General features: G+C 39.6%; 1 protein-coding gene across 1 annotated transcript in view; it reads left to right on the forward strand.

Annotated features, from left to right (window-relative positions):
* Positions 1–520: 520 nt before the first annotated feature.
* Positions 521–25040, forward strand: part of stag1a (stromal antigen 1a) — a 42128-nt gene continuing 17608 nt past the window's right edge. The window contains exon 1 of the mRNA XM_051396371.1: positions 521–692. The gene's annotated coding sequence lies outside the window, so the exon portion shown is untranslated. The remainder of the gene's footprint in view (positions 693–25040) is intronic.

Below are 25040 nucleotides of genomic sequence, written 5' to 3' on the forward strand. Positions count from 1 at the left end.
GAAATAATAATAGGCTACTTTTTGACCTTTCACACACTAAATGATGTATGGAGAAAATATAACAAATATACAGAATATTAACAATTAGCCTAGTTGTAGCCCATATAATTTAGACACATATATCATATCAGTGTATATTTTAGTCTCCTGTGGTACTACTTTTGAGGATTTTGAGATCTATTTTTCCTCATTATGGTTGCATTACACTTAAAAGTCTGGCAGTACTGTGTGTGTATATAAAAAATAAAAATAAAAACATTATTTCTGTGTATAATCTCCCTTTAATTTGCTTTTTAATTAGGCCTAACTAATAATTTAGAGAGAGAAAGAGGGGGGGGAGGCTTTCCTGTTCCCGTGCGCGTCCCCGTGAGTGTTGTGCTGGCGGGGTCTTGCGGTCCCTCCCTTCCCATGCTCGCCCCCCCAAACCCCTACCCACCCACCGAGGCGCGCGTCCGCCGCGGCCCAGTGTGTCCGCCAGGGGGCAGCTGTGTCTCGGTCTGAGGCTGCGCCGCTCCCGCTGCATCACAGAGAGGAAAATACCACCAGATGGCGGTTTAGGATTGCTGCTCTTCTCTCAAGGCGCGGTTCCGCTCGCACGGCCAATTTTCAATATTAAAATACGCACAATATTAAAACGAAAATCGATTTATTATTTCGGAAGGTGATAATCGATTCGGGGATGGTCGTTAAAGGTGAGTGTCTTGGGTTTTTGTCGTGTTTTGTGCGGTGGGAAGGGAGACGGAGCACAGATTAAAGATGGTGGACACAGACAGGGAAGACTGGTTGGTTGGGGGATGGGCGTTAGCGGCTAACGGAGGTGAATGTGCTTTCTCTCTCTTCCTCAGTTACATTATAGCCTAGCGGAGCCATTAGCTTGCGAGCTAGCCCCCAGAAATTTCGGGCAAGACAACTTGCTAGAGGGGGCAAGTGGTTGCCGCAGCGCTGGCCCTGATTTTTGCCACCAATTTCCATCCGGCTCTGGAGTTTTTTGGCTTGTCAACAAATAAAGAGCCATGCGGTGTGACGTGTTTTCTCGCTCTTTGCAGGATTCAGAGCATCACCTTTCTCTCATTTGCACAGCCGTATTATGATTGTACGTTACAGTATTGCCCTCCTGCCGTGCGGTGCTTTCTCTCTGCTGTTTGTCATCAACGCAAAAAAGAGAAAAGAAATGCTGCCACGTTGTTGTTGTTGACTTAGTTGTTATGAACCGTTGGCCAGTTTTTTTTATTTTTTTATTTTTGCATACTCAGATGTGCACAATGTGAGATATGAACGTGTTCCCAGTTGCTACTTTTTCTTGTGTCAACATCAGCATCACAAGCCCCCTTTTTCTTGCCTTCAAGTTTCTCCAAGAGTAATGGTGACTTTTCTCACACAGCTAATAAACATGTTGCTTTATCTTTTTTTAAAAAAAAACATTTTTTATGAATGACAGCACCTGATTGCTTTCTAATACAGTGTTTTTTTGCAGGATGGGACTCCTGCATGTTTCACAACATTATTATGGCGCTTCTTTTCCCCTTCCCGCCCCCTTCTGTGCGGGAAGCAGGCAACACTGAGCGGGGGAAACATGAGTCACATTAAAGGGGGGATGGGCTCCACCAGCCGTCCCTACAGGTCTAAATGGGGCTCCAGCCGTCCCTCCCCTTCCCACACTGACCTATGTGCAGGCTCACCCTGTGCAGTTGCAGTAAGGGGTAGTTCACAGTGGGTCAGAGTGCCTCCTGGCAGTGTGCATGAATCTCAGATTGTTGCATAACTGCTTTGTTTACAGTCAGCCATGTGATTTTTTTTTTTTTTTTTCATCCAGGCTGTCTTGGATTGCTATCTGCAGCCCGCCTGCCTTGCCAACTTGTCCTCCATTATAACTCAATGTTTCCACCTCATATTGCAGAAGGCATATTTCTTTCATCCCGCAGAACGAAAACGTGGATTTGCACATGTTGGTGACATCTATTGTGGCCCCTGTTCACAGTTTCATGCTCTATACATAGTTTTATTCCTGTTGTGAGGTTGACATATATTTCTTTATTGAATGTATTTTGAAGTAGCAAACATCTCTTCTGAGAGCACATGTAGCCTCTTAATACTAGAGGAAACAGTTGCTTAGCAGAGCTGCATAATATCTGGGTGGCCAATATATAAGAAACTCTGTTATTAAGTATTTAATCACAATATTGATTGTGAAATATTAATTATTTTTGCATCATCCATTGGGAAATTAAATGTCTATTTTTGGCAAATCCAGCCAATTAAATACCTGACAACTTAATTACCTCGTAACATTGATGATAAAATCATATAGAAGATAAATATTGTCATTCGCAGTGCTGCTCATTGATTTGCAACATTGCAACGGAAATGGTAAGAGCAAAAATATTATCAAACTAAGTCTTTGGTTATAAAACGTCATATATCTGACCACTATCATTAATTGATGAGTATAGTTTTTATTAAATGCTTATTTTTATACTCTTCCACACAAAACATCCTTATGGGAGGGTTGGGGCTAAGAAGTGGCTCCAGTCCGGTAAGAAACTGGAAGTGAATTTGATTTCTTTCTCTTCTTGCTACAGTCAGTCAAGTGCAGCTACTGTTTGGTATGATCATTACAGGTCCTGTTTTATTGCCATGTGCTCCGTTGTGCAATATTCCCAACTGTGAACCAGTTTCCTCGTACATAAATAGAGAATATAAATCGGTCCCTTCTCAAATAATGTATTTATTATGTCTTCCTCTAAAAGATTGAGAATGAACTGAAGGTGTGAATTTGTGGAAAACTGCTGGAACGGTGTGTTCGCGTTCACGGACTGAAAAATATTAGATTTGACTGCAGTTTGGAGGTTTTTGTGTAAACACTGGTTAACTGAAAATATCTTGTGTGCTCTTTATAGTATCATCAGGATCGTTCAGTTTGAGATGTGTATATATATATATAATCACTTGAGATTCTCACTTCCCACGCACACACTGTGACCTTTGCCCCTCTTCCTTGTAAAGAATCACAACAGCCCCCATGTTTTGATGGTACAGCACACAGTAATCAGGTCAGTCAGCAAGGAAAACACATACAAGTTGTTGGCTGTTGCTGTAGTACTTGTAACTCACTACAACAAACACACTTGCAGTTGACCTATATACATTCACCATTAAGATATATCCAGATGATAGGACTGTATGTAGTTGGTCTGATGCCAATCAGAGGCGCTCTGTGTTTTGGCTTATTTTGAAGAAATACTCACAGCTTTTATTTCTGTTTGTGTAATTCAGTAATACATATTCAGTAATGCACCAGCCTGTCTGGGTTTGGCGAAGAAATAGTTTGAAGCTGACATTCAGTGGTATAACTCTCTAAAGGTGGCTGAAGTGAAGAACGTGTCATTGTATAAAGCTTTAGATAACATTGAGGGTTAACAGAAATGGTGACTAATCCTTCCTCTATCCTTTGAATCGCTTGGCTCTTTGCCCTGGCTCTTCCCATAGTAAGCCTATAAAAAGACTGAGAATCCCATAATGGTTCTCATTTGTAGTATACACACATACTGTAGTTTGTTGTCATTTTCAAGCTAATAATGGGTAGTAGGGAATATGTAATGGGATATTTGTTTTGGGGAGAATTGGTTTCAGGCAGCTGCTGTTAAGATAAGCAAATGGCTTTGTCCATATGCTGCAAAGAACATTTACTTTATGAATGCATCCTGATGAAAATAAGATACTGTTAATTATTTTAAACGTAAAGGTGTTAACGTGTATTGTTTAAGACAGTGAATCCAATTGGAACGAGTGGACCTGGATCCTGTATAATGGATTGTGCCATATAATAGTTACTGAGCCAGAGGCTTTCACCACTCAACTGCAGTGTGCTTTTTGTTGAAGCCATATGCTTATAATGACACAGCTCAGAGATTATGTAATGGCTTTGACATTTGTCAGAGCCTATTACACAGTGACCTTGATTCAAGATGTTGGCTAAAGAAAGAATAATATTTCCTGTTCCTATTGTTGTCCAGCCTTCAGAGGCTTTGAGAACAGTTGAAGGAATCTTAAAGAGAAACCAAATGTTGCTGTTCATTAATATATAAGTCATATAAGCTAACCGAAGAGAAGCACTTTGATTTGAGATAATTACACCTCAATATTAGATCAGTACAATATAGTTTTCTTAAATCTTTCATAAGTTTATGAAAATAATAGAATAAGGCAGATAGATGCATTTGGTCTGATGTTTTAAATTAATTTGATTGGATTAATTCACTGGTTTGATGGAGCTATAGAATAACATGTATATTAGGTGCTAAAATTAAACAAGCATATGCATTTTACACCTTTTCTAAATTAGCTACAGTAGTGTGATTATTGGGATTATAAAAAAAGGGAAGTCTGCTTGTGTCAATATGCAGAGACCTGCAACCTTTTGTCACCCCTGGCTGCTTTAAGGCGTTCCCTGTGATGTGGTTTCCTGTTGTGTAATTAGCTGCGTTGCCGTTGTCTGTCACTTTTGTTGCGCAGGGCATCTCAGGTCAATTCAGCAATAAGATTTTTCTAAAGCCAAGCAGAATTTGTTTACTTAACTGTAGGCAGCTGAAATGAGGTCCAGCAGTAGCAGAGTATTTTCTACTCTTTTATTCATCCACAGTTGTAGAGAAGCTGCATCATAGTCAAAATAAAGAACACATTTTTTTTTTGTATTAGATGCATTTTTATAGAATTAAAATATTAAGTTAACTTTGAACACCAAGTTGCACAGTTTGACCCTTTTTAAAAGCTGGACAAATTACATTGTTGGCATAGCTCTTAAATGATAGCAGCTTTCTGTCGTTTAACAAAACCATTTTTCACTGTTACTGCTTTAGCATAACATGCAGATTAATTGGCCACGTGTATACAATATTATATCATTTGAGCTTCATTACACTGACATTAGAGCGATGTCACCTATTTGTTCTGACCTTTTTAAAGCCATTATATTTAAACAGAAACCCCAGGCACCATTAAGTTAAATATTGATTGTTTTAAAATGTCATGCACAGCAGAATGTGATCATCTAGGAAGACATGTCAAAGTGTGAGGAGCTGCTGCCCAAGACGTTAAATTTTATTAACTATGAGAAGTGCGTATTTAGTGATATGGTATATAGAGGTCGATCGGGCTGTTAGGGCTCAAGTACATGGTGGCAGCATATAAAACAAACTTTATTTGGTGTCTTTAAGAACAATCCCCCCAAGCACTCTGTAACTCAAAAAAGGACTACAAGGTTACAGGACCAGCTGGTGACCACAGAATGTGTACTGGCTGGAAAGTTTCCCCGTGTAAATGTTTATACTCATATCAAAACAGGATTACATTGTATAATAAAAGTGATTATGTGTGCTAGCTGTGCTTCACAGATCTCATCTTTTACCGGGTGGCTACAACCACCAGTGGTGTAGTATTGCTCGGTATTACCAAGCTGGGTGTGTTGGAAATTGCCAGGCTGATTGGAAAGGAAAATTGCATGTTGTCAGATAGCATAGCAGTGTTGACGTAATGATGGATTAGATAATGTGATGACAACCGATTCCATTTCCAGAACCATAAGAGAGGTAGACTCTGTAGTCAGAGGGTATTTGTTAAAGTAATGCTTTTCAGCTGTCAGGCTGAGCAGTAATGAGACCGAGGTGTGTCATATCACGTGTGTGTGTGTGTGTGTGTGTGTGTGTGTGTGTGTGTGTGTGTGTGTGTGTGTGTGTGTGTGTGTGTGTGTGTGTGTGTGTGTTGGAGGTTTTTGATATCTCCCTGGTATTCATTCACACATGGCTCAATCGTTGCTAGGCTGAGCAAGCTGCTTTTACCTCCAGCTAATGCACAAGTGTGTTGTGCTGATGCAGCCAAGCTACCGACTGGCAGTGGCGATTACTAGTTTTAGTCTAGAATGGGGAAAACAATACCAAGGCTTTACTTTCCAATGTCAAGACACTTATTTTTCAGCCCACTTCCTATATTATAGAACACAAAACCCATCCTGGATTTGCCAGAGACATACTGCTACTTTAGTGTAGTTCTGAATCTCAGCATCTTGAGCTGATTGTTGGCTCCTTGGGCAGCTTTACTACATGTATGATATTGCAAACTTAAACTCTGTCTGTTTTTTTGTTTTTTTTTTAACAAAGCCTCTAAATGATGCTGATCGAACTCCTGAAAACTCCTCTTTGAAAATCTGTGGTTAACGAGCTTTACGTTGATCTAACTGAACAGCTAAGAAGTAACACTTGAAGTCCAACTGAAATTGAATAGCATTTTTTGGTCTGCTACAGCATACATATCTGCCAGGGCTCTAACTTAAGGCCGCCCTCTTGTCCCAGGAATGGAAATAAGTCATCAGGGACAATAAAAAAACAAATTTTGGCATGGTCACAGGACTGAAAGGTAATAAAGAAATACAACTATGACAGTGCACACACACACACACACACACACACACACACACACACACACACACACACACACACACACACACACACACACACGCAGCAAGAAGATGAACTGTGATGTGACATCTGAATGCAGTGTACCTGTCACAGCTGTCAGACAGTTACCGTGCCATCCCAAGGTGGTGCTGGGATTTTGGTTTGCCACTAGCGGCCACACCAGTGAAACATACTTCTGAAGATACAGGAACAACTCTCTCTCTCTCTCTCTCTCTCTCTCTCTCTCTCTCTCTCTCTCTCTTTCTCTTTCTCTTTCAGAATGAGTTGTTGGAAGTGTGAAATGTACATTACAAGTTACATAACCCCTCTTCATACTGGAGCAAACCAGACAGGTGGTCTTCTTCCACACACAGTTTATAGATGTGGAATTGAATGAATGTGATATTAAATTAATATGTATAAAATGTTTTAATTAAATGTGAGCTGATATATAATTTAATCATGCAATCAATTTATTTATGCCACGCATCACTTTTATATATTATATTTATCAAAATGATTTTATTGTAACAGAAACAGGGGGGTGGCTGTGGCTCAGAGGCAGAGCAGGTTGTTCCTTAATCGGAAGGTTGTGGGTTCGATCCCCGGCTCCTGGTGCCACATGTCGAAGTATCCTTGAGCAAGGTACTGAGCCCCAAATTGCAAATGAATGTGTATTTTGCCATCACTGAGTGAATGTGTGTGAAAGGGTGAATGTGGCACGTAGTGTAAAAGCACTTTGAGTGGTCGGAAGACTAGAAAGGCGCTATACAAGTACAGGTCCATTTACCATTTACCAAACAGCCCTGTCTGCTCTGTAAATCACTTGTTCTTTGTTCTCTCCAGACAAACAATATGAGACCAAAAGAGAGAGTTTAGTATTTTTTTTCATGATGGCGCCCCCTAGTTTTGCGTGAACTCAACATAATACCGTCAGGTGTCCTTCTACGTAGATGGAGACCTTATTTCAGTCAGACAGCAGCTAGACAACATGAGAGCCACAGTCAATAACCAACAGCCAGCAGCTTTCCGGCTAAAGTCTCCTTCTTATCTAGCTTACAAACATGAACTCATGTATTGTTCTGCACCTTTTTAAATGAGCAACAAAACAGTAAAGTGCTCTGCTAGGGTCTGTTTGTAGGCTAGATGGCTAATTAGCTGCTCAGCTGCAGAACATTAAACAGTATGCAAATGTGACTGCAAATGCCACTGTGGTCCAGTTAGGCTCCTAATATTATTTGAAAGCTGTAGTAACTAGTGAAATCGACCAAGAAGGTTTTATTTGTGAAACGTACGCTCTTAAAATGTGATGTTTTGTTGGAGGTCAAACTAGCAGAAGCATGTGATGTTTGACCCTTGTTGTGCAGAATGATATAAGTGCAGTGACACTTGAAGGATGTTTTATCGTGCTGAGGACTGTACTCACTTTAAATCTGAGTTTGAGATGTGAACATACGAGCAGGATTTTGTGACACCTAGTTCGGAAGCTAATCATGTCCCAATATACAACTTACATATGTATGATGTGGAAACTAACCTATAAGCAACCTTTAGAGCAAATTCACTGTGAATGGACCTTTCAGTGAAGTAGGAGGCATCTTGTGTCTTTCTGACATGACATTTTTTGCATTTTTAAAGAGGGAGAAAAAGTAGTGTATTATTATTTTTATACTAAATGCCAGACTTAATGTAGTAATTTTACATTCAAGTTTTGCTATGTCTATTTAAGTAAAGGACTAGAGTGTTTTCTCCACTGTTGCTTGTGCACTCATTGGAGCCTCTAATGAATCCTAAACCTCAACCACACAGTGGAATCTCAATGCTCAATGGGATGTAAACCATGGTAACACAACACAAAAATAAACAAGGCAATTACTGTAATTCCAAATAGCGTGAATGTGATTTGTGATAATGTGTTAATTTGGTGTCTTTTCATCTTGTTCACGCCGAATGCAACCACTAACTTTCCTCTCTCACTGGCAGCATAATAGGTGTAACATTACTGTGTTGTCATTTCCATCACCTGAAAAACGTCCAATTAAAATGCCAAGTTCTGTTTATGTAAAGCAATGAAAGTGCTGCTATTATTAGCCCACCTGCATCAGGAAATATGATGTTATATCAGGAAGCGTTTTTCAGCATGAAAACAGTGTGTGCAGCGTTATTGAACAGCTAGTATTTGATGGGAATTATTCACAAAATAAGTTAGGCTGTGAAATGATTCACAATGGTGTGTTTTGGCATTCATGGGGAGGGGGGGGGGGTCTAGATCCCCACTTTATTTCAGGATGTTTGGATGGATGTTTTGGTTTGTCTCCCCTGCCTTCTGCTGTTAGGACAGTGAGGAAGTGTTGCTCCTGTCTGTGTTTGTATTGTCTGCTCTGCTGAGACTGACAGCAGTTCATTTTTACATCAGCGCTGTAAAGTGGAGCTTTGTAGACTGGAACACCTTATTAAAGACTGAGCCTCACACAGACGGCTCAAAGAAAAGGCTGCCACCACATCACATTGAACGCAGGGGAGAGTTTAAGGTGGTATGAACAGTGAGCCTTTGTGTGAAGAAGCAGATGTAGGTACGGTAGATGCTCTGTACGTTCACATTGAATTCAGTACAATACATTTAATACAGTAAGAAGCGCATTGAACACTTTATTTGACACCATGCCTCCTATTTATTAAAGGATGATGGTTTATAACATGTTATAATGTAGTTGTAAACTATATGAAGACATTTTAAGTGAGGCATCCATAAGTGGATGTTGGTGTATATACAAATAACGAGTCACAATAAGAGCAAAACACAATGCTATACATGAATAAATACATGACCTTACAGCTGTATAGAACTGGATTATAGTGTGTTATTGTTATTGCACCTTTCATACAGGTTAGTGCTATTCAGTGTTTTGCAGGTAATGGATGAAACTGGTAATCAGACAGTAAATGTAAAATATGAATATCAACCTTTTTTCACTAGAAATACAAAGGATAAAAATCAGCCAATAAAATAGATTTAAAAAATAATATCTAATACAATAAAATAACGAAAAGAAGTAATTAGTATCAAACATGTTGATGAAAAGCCAGGCTAAAGAGCTGCTGTTAGATTATCTGACAGGCTGTTCCAGCATGAAAGTTAAAAGCTAGCTCACCAAATACGGTTCAATAGTCAGTTTCCTAATTCCTGGGTGGAAAGAATTTCTTTAGGAGCATTGGCCAACAATATGGTAGTGATATGAGTGAATTGTGTCTGTGTCTGTGCAGTCCATATTTTTTTTTTTTTTTTTATGAATGGAAAAGAGAGGTTATGATCATTGGTCTCTTTGTTGGGAGTTAAAGAGTAACTCCAGTTGTTAAGATTGATATTTTGCTTATAAGAGTCTCCAAGCATTGATGTTTGGGTGATGAGTAAATTCTCACCTTGGCTTCAGAGGGGTTTTGACTCATTTGGATTTTAGTTTGTCAGAGCAGCCAGATCTAAATTTGGCACCAGACCAGACCCCGCAAATCCTTTAGGTGTCATTTATACAGGCGAGGCTAACAACCAGCTTCAAGCACCAGCAAATACCACCTCCTCAGCATCGGCTGTGGCTGTGAGTGTCTCAGCGGTCAGTGTTATTTGTACACACTCTTACTTAATATTGATTCACTGGCCTGTGCCAACTCAGTTCTGTGGTTGTAGAGAGTGGAAATTAAGTGGTCTCAAAAAGAACGGAAATTTCAGCAAAGTGAGCCACTAAACAGGGCTTTCTCGCAGGTCTGGAAACTGTAAATGTGCCAGATATTTATTGGTATTGGGGAAAAGACAGCATGAAAAACTTTTTACTATGTTAAAAAAAAAAACTATTGATTGTCTCTGCATAAAAACAGAGGTCTGGCAATGTACTTAAGAGCAGTAAAAGGAGAAGGGCTCATGACTTGAAAGTTGGTTTGATGCTGGGACTGTGGCAACAAAACTGCCTTATCTGGTGTATATGTTTCCATGGATTTCAGATGAATCCCTTTGTGGTCTCCTACAAGTGGAGATGTGACGGGCTAGATTTCCTCAAAACCCTGCCCTAAGACATCATTAGCTTGTATCGCTCAGGCCCCATCTGTTCGTTCGGCCTGTGTACAAGGGATTAAAGGGGTTTCCCTGGCTGACTCCAACAGATTATTTACCCGTAAACCTCCTTCCTAAGTCCCTTCTGACTGCACATCTTCCTGCCAGCATTATCCACATGTAAACCAAACAGTCCGACACAGTATCAGACAAACCCACCGCAAACAGCTTCCTAAAACTGTTGACAGTTGTATTCAGATTAGCCTCATTTGAACACCATCTACAGTGGCTGATGGGCTTTAACGGTGCCCCTGACATTACTACTTGACTAGTGTGATACATTTAGTTGTTTATAGTTTGGTGAGACAGAAAACTATTTAATAGTAATATTCAAATTCATACTACCTAAATGTCACACATTATAACGCATCACAAAATAATAGCTCATCATGGTACCACTATTATTGTAGACTAGGGCTGCAAACAATGATCTCATTTTAGATTATTCATTAAGTCAATGAAATGTCATATAAATAGAAAATATGCACATTACAAGTTCTGAGGAGACACTGTGACATCTTTAAATGTCTTGTTTTGTCTGACCAACAGTCCAAATTCAAAGTTATTGCAATCAGCAAATCTTCACATTTAAACGCCCAGTGTGTAACATTTAGTAGGATCTATTGGTAATATACATGTGAGTATGTTTTCATTAGTGTATAATCACCCGAGAATAAGTAATGTGTTTTTGTTATTAGAATAACCGTTTTTAAACTACAGAGAGAGCGGGTCATCTTCTGCAGAGTTCCCCATGTTGTACCGCCATGTTTCTGCTGCAGCCCAGCCCTAAATACTGGCTGATCACCTAATTGTTTGAGCTCCATCATGGACAATATATCGTGATAGCATCTCACTGTGCTTACCCAGTGATTCATGTTTTATTCTACAGTCATGATTGACCTGCATTTGCCTCGCAGTAAATGCTGATTTTCCTCTTGTGCTTTTTTGAATTGGGTTGACTGAGTGATCTCTCCTACTTGGCTGTGTGCTCTTGGTCCAGCCAGGCCCTGGAACTCACTGCCAAAGATTCAATGGGCTGTTGGGCTGTTTTACTATTATAAATAATAATACCCCAACTCTGGAATAGGGCTGCAACTAACCACTTATTTACTACTGTTAATATGCCTACTGTTTTCCTGATAAATTAAATAAACACTGGGTCTTTAAGATGTCAGTGAAATAATGAAAAATGACCATCACAAGATTGTTTTGTCCTACCAACTAAGATATTAAATCTACTGTCATATAAAAGAAATACAAGCTGAATATTCTCACATTTAAGAGGAACCAGACAATGATTGGCATTTATTGTTTACAAAAAGACTGTGTTGACCAACTAAGCTCTAGATTTAGCTCTACATATAACTACTAATGCTCACTTCCATGATCAATTAATATATTCAATCTAAAGTCAACAGAATCTCAGATAGTTCCTTAAAATAGTTATTATGTGCAAGCGACAGTCTAATAATAATATGAAAACAAAGTATCTTTGTTTTATAAATTAAAGTTATCAAAATGTCATCAATTACATGTTCTAAAATTCAACTCAAATTGCTTAATCAAATATTTTTCCACTGTGAAGTAATTATTTCTTGTGTGTGGTCGAAAACAGCCCCCAGCAGACTAAACTGTTGTGCATCCCCCAGCAGGAGAGGTTCATCTGAAAACATCACTCACTATGAATCCAGCGTGTTCCTGTTTTCTTTTTTAAACGTTCCTCTTTTTCTGTGTCTTGCCGTTTGTGTCAGACACCTGGCTGGGATTTACATACACTACCTTCCTTGAAGCATTGTTTTAAATCAGCCATCTGCTTCATTCAAAGCTCAATAGCCCTCTTCTTCTGATTCCTTCACCCTCTGTCTGTATCTGGGCACTCATTATGCTGTTATGGTGCTACATAACAGCAGTTTTATTTTTTCGCTTTGACATCTGCCTGCTCAGATTAGCAGGCTTCTCCCGCTCATGTGAAATCTTCGACATGCCGCTAGATCATTAAGAAGTAATAATGGGTGTGAGAACTAATGGCCTCCACATTAGTGTGTGTGTGTGTGTGTGTGTGTGTGTGTGTGTGTGTGTGTGTGTGTGTGTGAGTTTGTGAGTGTGTCTCGCCCCATCCTCCCTCTTCCTCCCCCTCTATTAGAAGTGAATATGAGGCAGACTGAAAATCTGGGCCCAAGGTGAGAGAGGGAGCCCAGGCAGATGAGAGAAGAACAAATTAGTCTTTTTTTTCCTACTCTACACTCTCTCCTGCTGCTCTTTCCCTCTGTGCTGCTTGTCACACTTTCTCCCTCTCTTTCCCCACCTTACCCCTCCTCCCATTTGCCCCCTCACTCTCCCAACCCCCCCCCTTGCTCTCCTGGCTCCATTTTGCGTCAGCTGCAGCCAAGCAGGCAGCCATTGCACAGAGCAGGGGGGGGCACAGACACATCTATTGCCTCTTCTATCTGTTTTATGCTCTTCCATAGCCTTGCCCTTTTTTCTTATGATCTGTTTATCCTTTATTCACAGAGGTAGTTCTCAGGAGATTGGGGAAAAAATCTATTTTTCAGCTGAGATCTTATCAGTTTGTGCAGTTCACACAGCATCCTTCCCCTCCCCTCCTCTTTGCTAAGATCAGGCTTTGTGTGCTGCAGAGAACGAGCGTACAGTAGTGTGGCAATAACAGATGGCTGTGTGTGTCTATGTGTGTGTGGGAACACGGCTATGAGTGTGACTCTGTGACTCTGTGTCGGATGGGTAATCTCCCGTGTGACATAATCATAATCTGGTTAAACCAGACGGCCACAGTTGGCCTCAAGGCTGTTCCACATTATAAGGCCATGGCTCTTTGGTCTCAGTATGTATGGAGACTGGCAGCATGATAAAGTGCAATTATTGTCTTGGTGGTTCAGCTCGCAGTAGTGGCCCAGAGGGACCGATTGTGGTTCAAGTCAGACTTTAGTTGGCCTTCATTGTGGAGAGGCTTTTAAAAGCACGAGAGCTTGCTGATTCTTTTTGTTCTTTGTTGAAGTTTAGGCTTTTAGGACAGTCCTGATATTGACAGGACTTAAGATTCCAATGTTGTCTCACACCTCAGTTCATCACATGAGTTCAAATTAACTTGGTTGCTCACTAGTGCTCCGATGATTTTGTTTTGTTAATCTTCTGATTACTTTCTCGATTAATTGTTTGGATAAAAATAACAATTTCCACGAGTACAAGCTGACATATTTGAAGACCTGTAATCTACTTTCAGAGCAATCATTTTGGCCTCAGCGAGCAGCTGTTGTCAGTGACAAAGCTCTAAAAACCCACCCTGCTCAGCGCCTAATGGCAGAAACACAAAGTTAGCAATGGGGTTGTTGCCCCACTGTCCAGCATCATGCTGCCCATCATCACTCTTCTCTGGTTCCATCACAGTTAGTTCTGCAGTCCTTCTGAGACATGTTTTGTTTACGAGTTTACAGCCTGCCTCGCTGTCGCTCTGTGTACAATGACGCAGCTAAAGAAGTGCAAAGATTCGACTGACAAAATGCAACTTGACACAACTTTTCGGGGGCAGCCCTAGTTAGCAACAAGCTGCTAAACGTAGCAGCATTTAGCATATAGATAGATAGATAGATAGATAGATAGATAGATAGATAGATAGATAGATAGATAGATAGATAGATAGATAGATAGACTTTATTAAGGGAAATTGGGTCGTCATAACAGCCAGGTACATTAAAATACAATAAAATACAATAGAATAAAATACAACAATAGAAAAGATAAAAAAAGATAAGAAAAAATTGTATATTTCATGACCTATTTTTAATAAAGACCTGATGGACAAAAGGTTGAATTTAACTTTCACTTATCAATAATGTATTTTTCTTTGTCATACGGTATTATACCTCTCCACCATGGACTGCCTTTGGATTGTTTCTTGAGATGAAACAAATGTAGGTCATGACTGATGACATGTTGCATACTGCAAAGGGTGGAAACAGCTATGGTGATTCACTCATAGCATGCACCATTATAAAGGGATGGCTGTTTATGAACCAGGGTGTATTCCTTACCTGCTTTCCTGGCGACTTGCATTTAACGCATTTAAGTGAACTGATACTGATATTGCATTGATCAATTTTTGTAATGCTATTGGGAAGTTGCTATTGTTTTGTTGCCCAGGCCTGGTTGGTGGAGACCAAAAACAGAGCTAAAAGGAGAGCAGAAATTGGACAGCCATTCGCCAGGTGGCCAGAAAAGGAAAACCAACACATGCTAACATTGCTCGATATATGCTTGGATGTGTAAATAAGTGACTATTAGCTAACAGGTAAGCCATATATATTTGATATGGTGATAGTATATTAGTTTTGTGTTCCCCAAAAAATCTGTTATTGCAGGTTTAAATTGCTTGTTATGTCCAAAACCCAAATATATTCAATTTACTGTCATATCAGAAAAAGAGTAGATTCATGACACCTTTGCTTCAAAATCAAGTTCAATTATTAATCAGTTTTCAAAATTGTTGCCAGTTAGTTTTCTGTCAATCCACTTATCCATGTATCCTACCTGTCTCAGCTCTAGTGCAGTCAAGGGGTGAACAAATACTACTTTTATAATGCTGCTTTGTCTCTGAGCAAGTTTCTGGTGCTTGTAAGGGGCAAAACATAATTATTTTTCCCTCTTGGAAGTCAAACAGTTCAAGATCAGTAATGATACACTCTCCTCTTCCGGCTTCACACATCCAGCCATAAAAACATTTAGTATTACATTTGCCAGGCTTGATTTCATTTGCAGAAAATACTCTAGTCTTTAATGTGGAGACTCGAGTTTACTGAGATACCCTTCTTCTAAATACTGTTGTAATGTACTTTCAGTAAAAGAATCAATATAGTTCACACAAGGTAATTTAAAAGCAGTATGAAGGATCAACCCATTGCTGACATAATTGCCCATCCTTATGTCTGCCTGTATCCGTTTTAACTACATGTTTTTCAATTGTGCAGAAGTGAAGGACATGCATTTCCATTATTATTTGATCTGCATTGTAAAGGCATTAACATCACTTTATTACCATTTTAATTCGAGCTGGCAGGTGCTAGATTAAATGCATCATCGGACCGAACTGGAGTTCTCAGCTGCTCTGCCTTCTTTCTGCAGTTGACAGGACTTAATTTCTGCAACCACAGAGAGCCCTGGTGAGAAAGTATGCAAGGCGTCGTGCAGTTTAGGTTGAGAAGTGCATATGAATTAAAGCTATTGCAAGTATGTGACACATGCCATTTGTGTCTGCTCAGTCACAAGAATGCCCAAACTTCCTGTTTGTAGTTGGTTATTGAAGCAGCATGTACAGATCATGCAGGTTACTGCCTGCTGTAGTCATTTTCTGTTCCTTGTTTTCACAGGCAGATCGGTAGTCTGATTTTCCAGTGTATCTCTACCTGTTTGGTTTGCATCTGTCTTGATATTTCTTCCCTCGCTGCCTCTCTGAATGCTTTGTGCTGACTAGCAGACTTTTTATCTGAAGCAATTTACCAATTGTTGTTCACGCGATGAAATTGGAACAGGGAACATTGGATTGCAAGTTTAACTCCTTTACGTTGATCAATAGTGGTACTAATGAACACCAGCGACTGATGTCCTTATAGCAGGGTTGCTTGAGGCTCCACCAAGTATATATTCTGACTCTATGACTCCAGCCAGTCATGTCTGCAAACAAACAACTGCCTGTAGTCAGTTTGCTCCATTTGCACTATTTAATCTATTATAATTAAATTAAGGCACTACTCTGGCTATAAAAAGCAATACCTCATTAACACATCTAGTTGTTTTTTCCTTTGTCTTTTATGTTATGCATAGTCTAGTTTCATCCTGTAGTTTGAATTTACACATGCTCCAGAAAGGTCACTTCTGTCTTCCCCAGACACCCCACATAATAAAGGTTGTGTTAAGCTCTGTGTATATATTCCTCACTATAAAAAAAAAAACTCAGCTCCCTCCCTTCTCTTACTTTGTAGTATGAATGCCAGACTGCCACACCTTTCAGACATTAACACAAACAAATCATGTAATGTTGCAGCAATGTGGGCGCTGTGAACCATTAAGGCTTTAATAGTAGTATTATGTTATTATTAACAATTTGTGAACATACCGCCTGACTTCTTGAATGAGCTAATAGCAGTATCACTGATCTTTTTAAGTAATTAAAAGTGGTTCTGCTTCTGCAAGTATTATCGACCGTTTTGCACGTTTAAAAGATCCTCACACTATTCCATCAGTATCTGTCCCTCTGTATGATTTTTTTCCATCTTTTGATGTATTTTGCAGATCTGATCTGTGAAAGCTCCGGCCTGTTGCAATCAGATACCAGCATGTAGAATAAGCACTAGCCTATCTGATGCAGCATGACTCCGGGCTGAAGCATTTTCAGTAACAAACACAACTGTTGCTCTGTATGACAAGCAGAAAGGTCTGGGATGACTGAAATATTTAAAGATAGCATTGTTTACTAATCATACCGTTGCATGGACCTTGTTGGCCTTGCAGCTTAGAATGTTAAAACTGAGCAGCTTATTCAGAGTTGAACCGCTGACTGGATGTTGGCCACTCGCCAGAGTGTTTTGTAGAACAGAAAAGTCTTCAGATTTATCAGTTTTCCTCTAGTGGTTTGTGATGACAGACTCTATACTATTATATTTAATTATAGAAGTACATCATATGAAAGTTACAACCACTGGTTGCCATTCACTGTGCTGCTAAGCCATCCCTGTGAGTGCTTCTGCCTTAATTATATTCATGTAGAAGCTTACAGCTTCTCACTTCTTACAGCCATAATGCTTATGACCATTGCAATTTAATTAAATCCATAATATACAACCTAAGAGGGACTGTTAAAAGCTGTCTAAGAAATTAGTTATTTTTGGAAGTCAGTTTTTGATTTCTTTCAGGCAAAGACCATTTTTTTTGTGCACTTGAACCTAATTAATTAAAATTCTGTCACCAGCACAGACATATCTGTGATTATGTAGGCTGCTTGACGTAATTAATGACCAGTTTCTTAATCTTGCACTAATAGTGCTCAATCGGCCATGACTAGAGTACAATCCTGTCATTTGTGTAAATAATATAGCTTTTTGTAATGTTTAGTTCTTAAGTAATAGATTATTGTTGACTGTAAAATGTTTTGTTTTTTAGCCATAGCTATGTAAATATGTACCTGTTGGAAATATTGCATGACCCCGACAAATGGAAGTTGAAATATATTCAAAACAATAAAGTTTCAAATTGAAGGCTCAGTAAGAGAATAACATTGTCCTAATAAGTGCAAAGTGTGGTAACAGATGTTTGGCCATTATAGCAATGACCTTTTTCTGTGTTGCAAGGTTTGAGTTCACATAGTATTTGACTATAGTGATTGCTGTGAGGAAACTGGCTCTTCCTGAGTTATTCTCCAGCTCAGAACTACACATGCAGCTGTCTGACTCGATTGCAGGCTATTTGTCTTACTTTCAGCTGTTGTGATATACTTTGCAACACATACTGAAGATGTCTGCAGGGCTGTATAACAACTAACCAGGTGGTTCTTCTGGCATTTGTTGGGATGTGCTAATTCCACTCTGACAGACAAGCCTTTTTTTTTTTTTTTTTTTTGCACACTCTGCTTGAGAATAGGTTTTCACTAGGACTCAAAATCACTTACACAAACATACATGCACACAGTCAGAGGGCTGAAAGCACAGTATGAGGCATTTGCGGAGTTCTTTGTGCTTTCAGGACACTGTCACTTTGACCTGCTGTCTGGAGGATTGACCCTCTCATTTTCCAGTCATGGGATCATCCCTCAGGCCAGCAAGTCCACCAAGATTCAAGTTAATTGAATCCATTTAAATCCATACGGGCTTAAACTAGACCGCCACCCTCGAGCACCAAGCATTCACCCCGGACACACTGCTGCAGTACTCTAAACCAAAAGATGAGTAGAGACGCCTCACTCTGCCTCTTCCTCCTTACAACATCTTAACGCTGTCACAAAGTGTGTGGTAAAAGTACAGTGAAGGGACCACAGTGTGCCAGGGAGGAGAGGAGATAACGCTGCATGGTTAACAGTTACAGATAACAGCTGAGGCTGATTTGGGTCACATTCTCCACAAAAGTGTCAAGATAAATCTTTTTTGAGAAAATAGTGGAAGTGGTAAATGGCTGTTGAGCAGAAAATGACTTGAGGTCTGTATTGGGTATGTTGCTAAGGAAACCAACCTTGTAAAGACAAGTGCTTTGCAAAGGGTCAACGTCCAGTTGTGCAGGCAGAATGTTCGATCAGTTTCTGATAATTGAGCCATCATTGTACAGACTTTTGAATGTAGCCACACAAAGCGAGAGAAAGAGGTGTAAAAGTAAATCCACTTCAGCTTGAACTGGATGTAACATCAGCTCAGCAAGTCAGCAGCTTCTGTATATATATATATATATATTATATGTGTGTGTGTAGAGACTGAAGACAAAGTTAAGCAGCTTTAGCTTGTGCCAGTTAGTTAGAGCTTTACAGAGCAGTGTTTTTGCTGAGCCTATGGCTGTAATATAAAGAGAGAATAATACCTTCCCAGCTTCTTAGTTGAATTTTCTTTGGGCTGACTCCTCAATGGTTCATTAACTAATATAGTGGGTAGTTTTCTCTTAAGCGGACTTACCCATGCCCAGCTATTTTCTTGCTTCAAGATTGGCTTTAGTGATTTGACTTTAATACTGAATATTTGTTAGTAGTCATGGTTTAAAATCTCTCTAAATGTCTCCCTTACGGCACATTACGTTTAGCCTTTTGCTCGTCTGAAGAGCTGTGGGGGATATTGAGGGAACACACACACACACACCCTGTGGCATTCAGTTGTAGGGCTATCTGTTTGTGACTGCACACTTTACTTTAAGAGGCTGTTAGAAGTAGAATTATTTTGCAGATGTGTTGAGCAATGGAAGTAATGGTGCATGGTATTGTGGTAGAATGCTGAAAGGGGAAATGCTCCTTAGCTGTATGGGAATGTTTAGTTGTTGTTTTTTTTGTGTGTTTTTTTTTATCTGGTAAATTCTTCAATTAAATTGGGGGCTTAAGATAGTCAGCACTTTCTCTGTGGGAAACGTTTCACCAGTCTGCGTCATGAAGTGAGCTGGACAGAAACAAAATGGCATGTGAAAATGATTATGACTTTCTTCACAATCCTGATTTTAACACTTGAGCTTCTTCAGTTTCACAACCCTAAGCAGAATTTCGACATTTGCATATCCTGCTGAGATGTCTCTGCTTAAATTCTTCTGTTAAGTGTGTTGTTCTGCATTTTGCAATGAACTTGCTGGGAGTCCTGTTGACACTCTTGCATCTCTTTGTGCTTTCACCAGCAGCACACTTTGATGTTTTCGCTTTGTGCCAGCTACCTACCTGAGGCCACACAAACAGGTTAATTATGTATGGTAGCTTAATTAACATGACAATAAAGGCATTGACTTGCAAACAGCTGGTAACTGTTTGGCAAAACACTACAAGCGAGCTTTTCTGTTTGGCCTTTACACAGCAGCGCAGTAAATCAAATTAATATTGCTTTGTGGACTTTACAGCATAAAGATACATTTATCTCTGTCAGGTTTGTCTTGAGTTGTTTGTATTTTCCTGTCCCACAAGTGATTTCCATATGAATATTTTATTCTGGGTTATTCTCCCAAAAAAATTATTTCAGTTCATCTTTTCCATTTCTTTTTGTCTGTTTTTCTACTTTGTTTTGTCCTTATCCCATTTTGTACATTTACATATTTCTCTCATAGTTGGCCCCAGTGGGAAGTGTTAATACCCAGCTTTACTCACCAATGCAGGATCACTGTCTCACATCTTGAAATATTGACTGTAGAGACAGAAATAGCTTGCGAGTCTCGATTGGCTTTATTGACGGCAACACATATTGAAGGACATGTACAGTATCTGGGCAACCATCCATTTTTAAAGTCTTGTGCGTTTTACCCTCCTGATGTTGTTAGCGGTGAATCCAGTCTTGGCTTTTTCTGTCTCAAACGCCGCACAATTGTAGGCCACAGTATTAGAAAAAGGGGCTTAGGACATTCCGTCTCTAGAGATAATGGCCAATTATAGCAGATGCAGTGCAGGTTATAGTTGTCAGAAGAATCAGCCAGAAGGGACTACGGCAGCAGGAAGGTGTGTGTGTGTGTGTCTGTGTGTGTGTCTGTGTGTGTGTGTGTGTGTGTGTGTGTGTGTGTGTGTGTGTGTGTGTGTGTGTGTGTGTGTGTGTGTGTGTGTGTGTGTGTGTGTGTGTGTGTGTGTGTGCGCGCGCACTGAGTTTTCAGAAAGATATTTGCAAGACCAGCTCTTTTTTGCAAACATCACCTGTTAAATCCTCTTTCTGTTGCTTGAAAATGCAAGGGAACGATTGTATAGTACCAAGTGCAACTCAGTGCTTCAAGTGATGTATGTCAGGGCTGCTTATCCACCTCTTTTGGGTATGCATTATCATGTCTTAATTTGCAATATTGAAACATTTATATGCAGGTAGTAAAAATTTTGAGCCTGCATGGCAACCTTCATCCACCTTGCTGAAGTGTCACAGTTACAAGTGATGCTGAATGATTATGAGCAGCAGTGGTGCTGTAGTGTGATTGACCCTGCACTCTCAGATCTCACTGCTGAAGGAGGGAAATAGGTTTCTTTTGGCTATCACTGAAATAATTCATAATAATAAGCTGCACACTATTTTGTGGCCGTCTTTATTTATGCCATCATGGTGTAGCTGTTGTTTTAGTACAGAACTGATAAGATGTTTTGCCCTGAAACAGGAGCATTTATTTTATTTTTTTAAATGTGAGAAAAGCCAATTATTCAATACTTATTTTCAGCCCCTTCCCAAAAAAATGAAGTGACCATGAATAAAGACTTTAGGTTTAGGTGAGAGGTAAATCAGATTTATTCTTTTCTGTCAGGATTTATTACTTTGAATAGGATTTCATCCGTTGATTGTCAAAGCACGGCCGCATCACTGGCTGGATGCGTCATACATAATCAGGTTGTGTCACGCATTCATCATTATACCGTTACGTGATTCTGTTTACTCTCTATCATTAGTGAAGCCTGGGGAAAGAAGTTTACCTCTGGGAATTGCTTTGCCTGCTAGAAATTATAAATTAGTCTAGCTTCTGCAAAAGAAGTCTATTGCCTTGCAGTCATTCTATAACTAAAGTATTTCTTGACTTCTCCATAGTGACACTAGTGGCGTGGAGAAACTCTGCACTGGAAATGGCTTTGCAGGATCATGAGCAGCATCACTAAAATAACTATTACTGAGCCTATTTTCAACTGGCTCCATGTTATCAATTGCTGTCAACTGCACATCAATAACTTTTTCTTTTTAAGGTGATACCTTTTGTTGGTGCTATTGAGCCTCCAAAACACCTGGATACAGATGTTGTGGTTTGACAATTGATGGTTATCATACCGTGTTCTTTTGCTTATCTAGGATATTGATTCTACCTTATTAGGGTTATTATTATTGTTAAGGACATTTTAAAAAGTTATAATAATAACCCTTCTGTTTTCATTCTTTAATGTAACTGATGATGATAATAATAACAATAATTGTATAATACTGTGTACCTGAGACCGTTATTGGACGGTTCTCGTGAAAATTTCATACAGTTGCAACCCGGTTTGAATAATAGATCCAGTAGTTTTAAGGCTAATGAGATGTCAAAACCTTGCAGTTTATGATACTGTAAACATTGATTATGCAACTACAGTATATAAAGATATTAGAGTGACTATTATTTCATGTCTTAAGGTAAACAGCAGAAAAATTAAGTACGATCAAGGAAGGAAATGAGTTTGAAGGCTTATCACACACCAAAACAGTGCATATTGATTTATAATATAGACCGGGCCTCAGCCATTGTGTGCTTGCACGTCAGAACTTTGGCAGATGACATTTATCATGTTGCTTCCTTTGCAAAAGTTGGGCCAAGTTAAACTGGAGAATAAGTTTTGCAGTTTTTTCCCCCCCTGAAGCCATTTGTCTTGGCACCTTTGCTTTTAATCACACTTTCACCCATAAATTACACAACTACACAGTGTTTTTGAGGTGGGATTGAATGGTGTCCACATGGAAGGCAACATCAGGCTAATTTTAGCTAGCTATGTGACGAATGCGTGTGAACATCAACAGAATTGTCTGAGAGAGAGAGAGAGAGCGAGAAACTGATCTGTAAATAACTTTCCTGCTGCACTGGAGGAGTCCTGTAAGAGTCTGTAAGTCAAATTTCATGGAGCACTGATTGGATCTGTAACTGGTCCCGTTATGTTCTGCTCTGCCCCCCTCTCTCTCTCACTGTGGTCCCTCCTGTCTTCACTCAGCCAATCAAATATGCCGTCACCGCCGGGCTTATGACCCACACCAGTTGCTATAGCAACGCCGGCCTGCCTCCTAGAGAACATGTCATGCATGTTAAGTGGTTCTCAGATGCTCGCTCGTTGTCTCTCTGTCTTCCACTCTCTCTTAAGTAGACACACACACACACACACACACGTACACACACGCACACAAACACACACAAGGAGGATGAAGTGACTCGGCGGACCAGAGATAGTTAACATCAGGGTTTGTTTTAGCGCCTCTGAAGGAGCACTTATTACTGCGCCGCCTAACCCCGAGTGTGTCTTAAACATGAGTGACTACAGTTACCTGCTGAATATCTAATGTCTCACCACTTATAAAACAGATAAAGTGCCATAAAGGTTTTGTGTAGTAAAACTCTTATGCAAACGTATGTGTAGATAGTGCAGCATTGTACCTGACAAAGATGAGCACGTCAAACAATAGTTTAAAAGTTTTTTTCCCTGTTCTTTAACTGATAAGGTCCCCATTAAGACCAGACTTTTGGACGGTATATGTGTAGTTTTTCAGAAGCTCACCAACACCTGTGTGTCAAAAGCAAAACAACCTGCACACATTGTTATTTGTTCCAAACAGAGAAGTCCATATTATATTTTATATGGGTATTGGCTCCTAATGTTCCCCATAAAGCGGACAAAAAAAAAGCAGTTTTCTGTTGGCCTGGCTCTCTGTTTGAAAGTGGCTACATGGAGTTTTATTATTCCAACTGGGCTGTAATTCCTTTTATTTATTTAGGGATTTATAGTAGGTTCAGCCCAGGTAACGTTTCAGGACAGATTTATTAGAGATCAAGCTCTCCTGAACCTCTTTGACACTCCTTGAGATGAATTGTACAGACACAAATACAGTCTGTCACACCACCTGGAATCTGAGGGCAAATGTTATGAACTGCATGAATGTAGGGAAACTGCCTTTCAGCCAGCAACCAGCTGTACAAATGTCTGCATTCCTACTGCCAGAGTTAAACTCCTCTACTGGCAGGGTTTTAAGTGACTGTGTGTATAACTGTTACCAAGTGAGAACATTAGCCTTGTCTTGTACCAATACATGTAAAAAGTTAACTTTTCTTACTTTTCTTTGTTCTTTAATGTTGTATTTCAAGGCGTTTGGAATATGTATGCTGGGCTACATTGATCAGCGTGAGATACCTTGGTGTGTATATATAATACACTTTAGAGGTTTGCACTTCTTACCTGCAGCTCTCTATCTAACTTGCTGACTGTGGTGGCTCCTTTTTTTTTTTTTTTTTTTTAAACATTTCTTCCCTTGCAATATTTAAACATGGTTCACTTGCTAAAAGAAAGTGCTGAAAAATGTACATAGATAATATAGTGGCTCAATAGTGAATGAGAAAATGTGAGGCAACGGCCATCTATTAGATTAAAGTAAACTGGAGCTGAAACAATTTATTAATATGAATCGATTACTGCACTTTTTTTTTTTTTTTTTAAAAAAGAAGAAAAATCACTGGTTCTGGCTTTTTGCATGTTTCTCTGTGATCGTAAATGTAATGCATTTTTTGAGTTTTTTGACTGCTAGTCAGACAAAACAAGACATTTGAACTAGCATTTTTCCTCCAAGCTTGCATGGCCACACACGTTGATCAGTTAACAGGGACAACAGAGCTCAGATTAGGGCAGAGACGATCACAGTGCAGCCAAAATGTACTAAACTGAGTGAACAGGAAAGTGCCTTCACAATATTTTGCTTTGGCAGGAACTGTTGTCATTATAAAATTGAGATTTATTTATAGGGGGAGTTTGTTTTGCCATTAGAGTAAATGGCACTGCACTAAGAAAAAGGCAAGAAGTAGTACAAAGTGAATGCTATTGGCAGCTTCTATCCTGTCCTCTAAAAATTGAAGAACAGTTTGGGAGACTCACTGCAAATTATTCATAGCCTCCTGTTGAAGCTGCTACAATCTGTGTGTGTGTGTGTGTGTGTGTGTGTGTGTGTGTGTGTGTGTGTGTGTGTGTGTGTGTGTGTGTGTGTGTGTGTGTGTGTGTGTGTGTGTGTGTGTGTGTGTGTGTGTGTGTGTGTGTGTGTGTGTGTGTGAGAAAGCAAGAGAGAGAGCCAATGTGT

The sequence above is a fragment of the Dicentrarchus labrax genome, unplaced genomic scaffold, assembly GCF_905237075.1.
Source record: "Dicentrarchus labrax unplaced genomic scaffold, dlabrax2021, whole genome shotgun sequence".
Lineage (NCBI taxonomy): Eukaryota > Metazoa > Chordata > Actinopteri > Moronidae > Dicentrarchus > Dicentrarchus labrax.